The sequence below is a fragment of the Erythrolamprus reginae genome, chromosome 13 (assembly GCF_031021105.1).
Source record: "Erythrolamprus reginae isolate rEryReg1 chromosome 13, rEryReg1.hap1, whole genome shotgun sequence".
Lineage (NCBI taxonomy): Eukaryota > Metazoa > Chordata > Lepidosauria > Squamata > Dipsadidae > Erythrolamprus > Erythrolamprus reginae.
Genome location: NC_091962.1, coordinates 8,166,598 through 8,173,987, shown reverse-complemented (window position 1 = coordinate 8,173,987; position 7,390 = coordinate 8,166,598). Strand labels below are relative to the sequence as shown.

The 7,390-nt window shown below is 41.6% G+C and overlaps 1 non-coding gene across 1 annotated transcript; it reads right to left on the bottom strand.

Moving 5' to 3' along the window:
* Window positions 1–5,237: 5,237 nt before the first annotated feature.
* TRNAR-UCU (transfer RNA arginine (anticodon UCU)) lies at window positions 5,238–5,311 on the bottom strand. Its single transcript has one exon. It is a non-coding gene; the product is annotated as a tRNA-Arg (tRNA).
* Between the last annotated feature and the right edge of the window lie 2,079 nt (window positions 5,312–7,390).

Below are 7,390 nucleotides of genomic sequence, written 5' to 3'. Positions count from 1 at the left end.
GGGGAAAGATCAAAAGCAACATGAGAAAATATTATTTTACTGAAAGAGTAGTAGATCTTTGGAACAAACTTCCAGCAGACGTGGTAGATAAATCCACAGTAACTGAATATAAACATGCCTGGGATAAACATATATCCATTGTAAGATAAAATACAGGAAATAGTATAAGGGCAGACTAGATGGACCATGAGGTCTTTTTCTGCCATCAGACTTCTATGTTTCTATGTTTTGAAGGCTGAAACAATTTGTGTCCAGGATGCAAGGGGTCAGTCAATATTATCACCGCCCTCTTTTTGACTCGTGCGGTATACAGGTACTCAATTTCCTCAATGAATTTCTCCATTTCCCCACCACCACCACCCCCTTCAAGCTTTTTTGACCCCATTTGGAAGACTGTGTCCAGTTCTGGTGACCTCACCTACAAAAAGATATTGACAAAATTGAACGGGTCCAAAGACGGGCTACAAGAATGGTGGAAGGTCTTGAGCATAAAACCTATCAGGAAAGACTTCATGGACTCCATCTGTCGCTGGGATTCGTGCGGCAGAAGACGGTCCTGGAGATATTCTGGTCCGATGCCATGAAGGGCTTTAAATACAAGAAATAGTATAAGGGCAGACTAGATGGACCAGGAGGTCCTTTTCTGCCGTCAATCTTCTATGTTTCTATCTTTAATCTTTCTTCGTAAGCTGAAGGGAAGAGAAGCCAAGAGTTATTTTAAAAGTAGTAACAGTGGAATTGGACATCAGAGAAGAAAATCCAAATCAGTGGAGACCCTAACTTTATTAGGACAACTCAGGCTGTACAAAACAGTTGGATGTTTGGGAGTTCCGGGAATAATTCCATTAGACACAGGGGGAATCAACGCTAGAATAACACCTTTATTTGAAGTGCTCATTATTTCTTCTTCAGCTTCATTGTGGTGCCAGAAAACAGCCTTATGAAACCTTTGCCAACAATGTCCTTCGACACTTATGTGTTTATTTATTTTGTCCAATACACAAGGAAGGTTATAGAGAATATACATGTAGTAAAATATATCAAAGAAAGGATAGAAGATGTTCTGTCGGGCTCTCTGGTAGAATCCTCCCAAAAATTCACAGGTACAAATTTCAGACACACACACGTTTGAAAATTCAAAACAATGTTCTTTATAATGAAAGTTCACTTAAACCAAGCCCTGGTTTGGTATAGCAAAGAGCACTGGTCTCCAAACAAACTGGTAATTTGTACAAGTCCCTTATCAGTTCTGTGATACTTAGCTTGCAGCTGTGAGGCAATTCACCGTCCTTCTTCTTTCACAAAGTGAAACACACTTTGCTCTGCTTTAGCTTCAAAGCGGGGGAAAATCAGCACACAAAAGGTCAAAGTCAGTAAAGCAGTCACGAAACACAACGATCAGATAATCCTCCACAATGGCCAAACCCACAGACTGCTCTTTATAGCAGCCTCACTAATGACCACAGCCCCACCCAACCACAGGTGGCCTCATTTTCTTTGATAATAATCTCTCAGTTGTTGTTGCCTATGCATCGCTCTCCGCATGCGTGGCTGTATCATTAACTCTTGTTCTGAATCCAAGGAGGAGATAGATAATTGATCTCCTTCTGAGCTGTTTGCCCCACTCTCCTCCTCCCTGTCACTCATGTCTTCTTGGTCAGAGGAGCCTTCATCAGCAGATTCCACGTGGAGCAAAACAGGCCTGCAGCATGTGGATGTCTCCCCCACATCCACAGTCCTTGGGGCAGTAGCTGGGCCAAAGCTAACCACAACAGAAGAAAAGATATAAGAATAAAATACAGTATATCAATGAAAGAATAGAATAAAAGATATATAAAGAGATATAGGAGAGACAATAGGACAGGGGTCGGAAGGCACACTAGTGCACTTATGCACGCCCCTTACTGACCTCTTGGGAACCTGGAGAGGTCAATCATGGATAGTCTAAGGGTAAAATGTTGGGAGTTAGGGGATGACACTACGGAGTCCGGTAATGAGTTCCATGCTTCAACACTGCTCTTGGATTGCAGATAATAGATGTTATCACCAAAAAAGCTTCTAGAGTTGTTAACCTGATCCTAGGCAGCTTCTGCTCAGGCAATCTCACACTACTCACAAGAGCCTACAAAACTTTTGCCACACCCATCCTAGACTACTGCTCATCTGTCTGGAACCCATACCACGTCTCAGACATCAACACCCTTGAAAATGTCCAAAGTTATTTCACCAGAAGAGCCCTTCACTCCTCCACTCGAAACAGAATATCCTACGAAAATAGACTAACAATCCTGGGCCTAGAAAGCCTAGAACTACAGCGCCTAAAACACGATTTGAGTATTGCCCACAAGATCATATGCTGCAACGTCCTACCGGTCAATGACTACTTCAGCTTCAACCGCAATAACACAAGAGCACGCAATAGATGCAAACTTAATACGAACCGCTCCAAACTTGACTGTAAAAAATATGATTTCAACAATCGAGTTGTCAAAGCGTGGAACTCATTACCGGACTCAATTGTGTCAACCCCTAACCCCCAACATTTCTCCCTTAGACTCTCCACGATTGACCTCTCCAGGTTCCTAAGAGGTCAGTAAGGGGCGTACATAAGTGCACTGGTGTGCCTTTCGTCCCCTGTCTTTCCTTTATCTCATATATCATATATATTCTCTTCCTTTCATATATCCTCTCCTCTAAGTTCACTTTTACCCTCATATATATTATCACATGTCTATTTTTCTTCCTATGTATTTGTGTATTGGACAAATGAATAAATAAATAAAAATAAAATAAATAAATAAAAATATTTGGGAGTGGGTTCCACTTACCTTCGCCACAGGTTCACATTATGACGTTTCACGCACGCGTGTATTGTCAGTGTCAGGATTTAGCCCGAAACACAGCTGAGGAAGTGATCAGCTATACTTCGGGTGAAGAAATAAAGGTTAGTATTATTGGGTATTGATTATTAATAGCAGAGTTTTGCAAACTACAGTGGTACTTCTACCTTACGAACTTAATTCGTTCCGTGACCAGGTTCTTCAGTAGAAAAGTTTGTAAGAAGAAGCCATTTTTCCCATAGGAATCAATGTAAAAGCTAATAATGCATGCGATTGGGGAAACCACAGGGAGGGTGGTGGCCCTGTTTCCTCCCAGGAGATTCCTAGAGAGGCCCCACGGAGGCTTCTCCCCGCCTTTCCCAGCTCTATTTCCTCCCAGGAGATTCCTAGAGAGGCCCAAGGAGGCTTCTCCCTGCCTTTCCCGGCCCTATTTCCTCCCAGGAGATTCCTAGAGAGGCCCTACGGAGGCTTCTCCCTGCCTTTCCCAGCCCTATTTCCTCCCAGGAGATTCCTAGAGAGGCCCAAGGAGGCTTCTCCCCACTTTTCCCGGCCCTATTTCCTCCCAGGAGATTCCTAGAGAGGCCCCATGGAGGCTTCTCCCCGCCTTTTCTGGTTACAGTTTCGGAGGCTTGGATTTGTAAGTGGAAAATGGTTCTTGACAAGAACACCCGGTTCTTATCTAGAAAAGTTCTTAAGTAGAGGCGTTCTTAGGTAGAGGTACCACTGTATTTAGTTTGCAGCAGATACAGGGTGGCAAGAAGAAACACACGTGGTTGGCAACCCACTTTGTTTAGTAGCAAACAACCAACTCCTTTGCCTAAGACAAGAAATACAATCTTTTACTTTTGATTCCTCTCACCTCACCTTCTTCCTTCGGCAGCGACTGTCCTCCTCCTCCTCTTCTTCTTCCTCCTCCTCCCACCCAAATTCCGAGCTTTTATTTCTTTCCTAAGGGGTTTGCACGCATTATTTGCTTTTACTGTACATTGATTCCTATGGGAAAAAATTGCTTCTTCTTACAAACGTTTCTACTTAAGAACCTGGTCACGGAATGAATTAAGTTCTTAAGTAGAGGTACCACTGTATTTACTTTTACATTGATTCCTATGGGAAAACATTGCTTCTTCTTACAAACTTTTCTAGTTAGGAACCTGGTCATGGAACGAATTAAGTTCTTAAGTAGAGGTACCACTGTATTTACTTTTACATTGATTCCTATGGTGAAAACATTGCTTCTTCTTACAAACTTTTCTCCTTAAGAACCTGGTCACGGAATGAATTAAGTTCTTAAGTAGAGGTACCACTGTATTTACTTTTACATTGATTCCTATGGGAAAACATTGCTTCTTCTTACAAACTTTTCTAGTTAGGAACCTGGTCATGGAACGAATTAAGTTCTTAAGTAGAGGTACCACTGTATTTGCTTTTACATTGATTCCTATGGGAAAAAATTGCTTCTTCTTACAAACCTTTCTCCTTAAGAACCTGGTCACGGAATGAATTAAGTTTTTAAGTAGAGGCACCACTGTTTTTGCTTTTACATTGATTCCTACGGGGGAAAATTGCTTCTACTTACAAACTTTACTGTATTAAGAACCTGGTCACGGAATGAATTAAGTTCTTAAGTAGAGGTACCATGGTACTGTACTGTGCAACTCCTTGAGAAGAAAAAAAGCCAAAACAGTTCATAGCCTTTTTTATTTTCTGACACGAGGAGCAGAGATGACTGAAATTTCATAATCTCAGCAGATTGTTCAGCGTTTTAGGGATGGAGGGGTTGAGACACTCAGGGTCTTGGAAAGGTCAATGACCTCTGAGAACTGAATAAGCTCTTCAGAATATTTTACTGGAATGTCTTCAACCTCTAACCTTTCAATGGAGCCCGAAGGTGGAAACGCAACAAAGAAAAAAAACGTGGATGAGCCAATTCTACCTTCTAATTTAAAAATAGAACCTTTGATGAAATTATTTCAGCTGAATGAGGATGATAAACTAGAGCTACGGTATATCAGAAACAGGAAAGATTACAAAAAAAAAAAGGATACATTTAAAAATATTTTAAAGCGAGATAAAAACAGGCAATTAAAAACAGGCAAATAAATAAAATTCCAGTGTATGGCTAGGCTTTAAATATAGGAAGCAATAAATAATAACAATAGCAAATTAAACAATAAAGGCCACCGCAAAGCAAAATCAGAAAGAAATACAAAGGAAGGAACATTTTCTGTTATGTAAATCTGGCCATTAACTGTCTGAGAAAACGCAGACTGCCTGACCCAGGGGATTTGAGTCTTTGCCGTTCATTTTTCCTCTTCCAAATCCTCCGGAATTAAATAGAAGCAATCAGCACCTTATGCTCCGAGCCGAGCGAAAAATTAAGACACCTGTCCTGGAGACCATCTCTGCCGGGACTCGAACCCGGAACCTCTGGATTAGAAGTCCAGCGCGCTCGTCCATTGCGCCACAGAGACCTCACCGCAAGCTCAGCATCAGGACCAGAACTGAAAAAGCACATACCTTCTGCATCACTGCTAAGCAATTTCAGCATCCTTCTATTTCTGGGTAGCATTGTTGGAGGCAGAGGGAAAACCTGGAGCCGGAATCTTATTTCCTCAATTCATTGAATAGGCTTCTTTCCACACACACCCATCCTTTGCTTTAATGGGGAAGAAAGGGAGTGAGGCTAGGAGGAAAATTCTGTCTATAATTCACTGGGTATTCTCCATCTGTGTCACAGAGAGAGAGAAAGAGACAGCAAAAACATGGAGCTGGGATTGAAATCTCTGCTCAGCTGATAGCTTTCCGTTCAAGGTCCCTGTGGCTAGCACCACGGACAGCGCATTAATGCCCAGCGTTGAACTATGACAACATTAATTCTATTTCAACAGGATATTTGCCCATGTTCTCCCCAGCTTGGTGATAATTAAATGCAGAGAAGCACTTCGTAGCTTTATTTAAGAGGGATAAAAAAAAAACAGAAAAGAAACAACAATAATGCACAAAAAATAGCAGAATTGCAAAGCTTAAAATCCCACCAGGGTTTTTAAAGAATAGTTTTTGTCTATTAGTTGCAAAAATAGTTTGCAAGAATAGTTTTCATCCAGACACTAACAGAAACCATGGACAGGACTAATAGGTGATTAAAGGTCCCACAGAGTTTGGGGTGTGACCTTCTCCAGGTCCCATCAATTAGACAATGTCATTTGACAGGGCCTAGGAGGAGAGCCTTCTCTGTGGGGGCCCTAGCCCTCTGGAATCAGCTCCCCCCAGAGATTCACGCTGCCCCCAACCTCCTCGCCTTTTGTAAGAACTTGAAAACGCACTTATGTCATCAGGCTTGGGGTCACTAGACCCCCAGCCTCTGCCCAGTAAATATATTAGACGTGACAGTACGTATGTGATTGTTCGATTTTTAAATGATTCGTTTTAAGATAATTTTAAAATTAACTATTCTATTAATTGGCTTAGAAATGTTTTATATATTGCATCTTTTTTTATCGAAATGTTATAAGCCGCCCCGAGTCGACGGAGAGGGGTGGCATATTATTATTATTATTATTATTATTATTATTATTATTATTATTAATTAGATTTGTATGCCGCCCCTCTCCGTAGAGTGGGGGCGGCTCACAAGAGTGATAAAAAACAATACATGGTAACAAATCTAATATTTAAAATCTAAAAATAACAATTTTACATTAAAAAGTTTAAAAAACCCCCAATATATAAAAACATGCACACAATCATATCATACACAAACTACATAGGCAAGGGGGAGATATAGAGGTGGGTTTTAAGGAGTTTACGAAAGGCAAGGAGGGTGGGGGCAATCCTAATCTCTGGAGGGAGCTGGTTCCAGAGGGTTGGAGCCACCATAGAGAAGGCTCTTCCCCTGGGTCCCACCAGCCGACATTGTTTAGTCGATGGGACCTGGAGAAGGCCAACTCTGTGGGACCAGGCTGACAGCTGTCACGGCCTCTTCTGGAAGTGAATTCCATCAACCAATGACCCTCTGGGTGAAGAAATATTTCCCTTTATTTGTCCTCACTTGCTTACCTATGAGCTTTAGGGAGGGCCCCCTCGTCCTGGTATTGTGTGATAGAGAAAATAATTTTTCTCCATCCACCTTTTCTATCCCATGCATAATTTTATACACTTCGATCAAGTCACCCCTTAAACGCCGTCTTTCAATGCTGAAGAGACCAAGGCATTGGTCTCCTACCCAGCCACATGACCATCAAGTCACACCCACAAAATAAGCCACACCCACAGTGTGGCAGTAAAAATTTTGGCTGCCCATTACGTTGCATACGCTCTCAGTGTACATAAAAGAAAATACCCATTTGTCAAGAATCATGAGGTTCAACACCTGATAGCTTTCAGTTCAAGGTCTCTGTGGCTAGCACCATGGACAGGGGCTCAAATAAGCAACGAAGAAACAATATTAATAAAAATCTTAAGGATGCAAGCAACATGACAGTCATACAGTCCTAAGTGGGAGGAAATGTGTGATAGGAATGATGAGAAAAAACTAGTAGAAATAGAAGCAC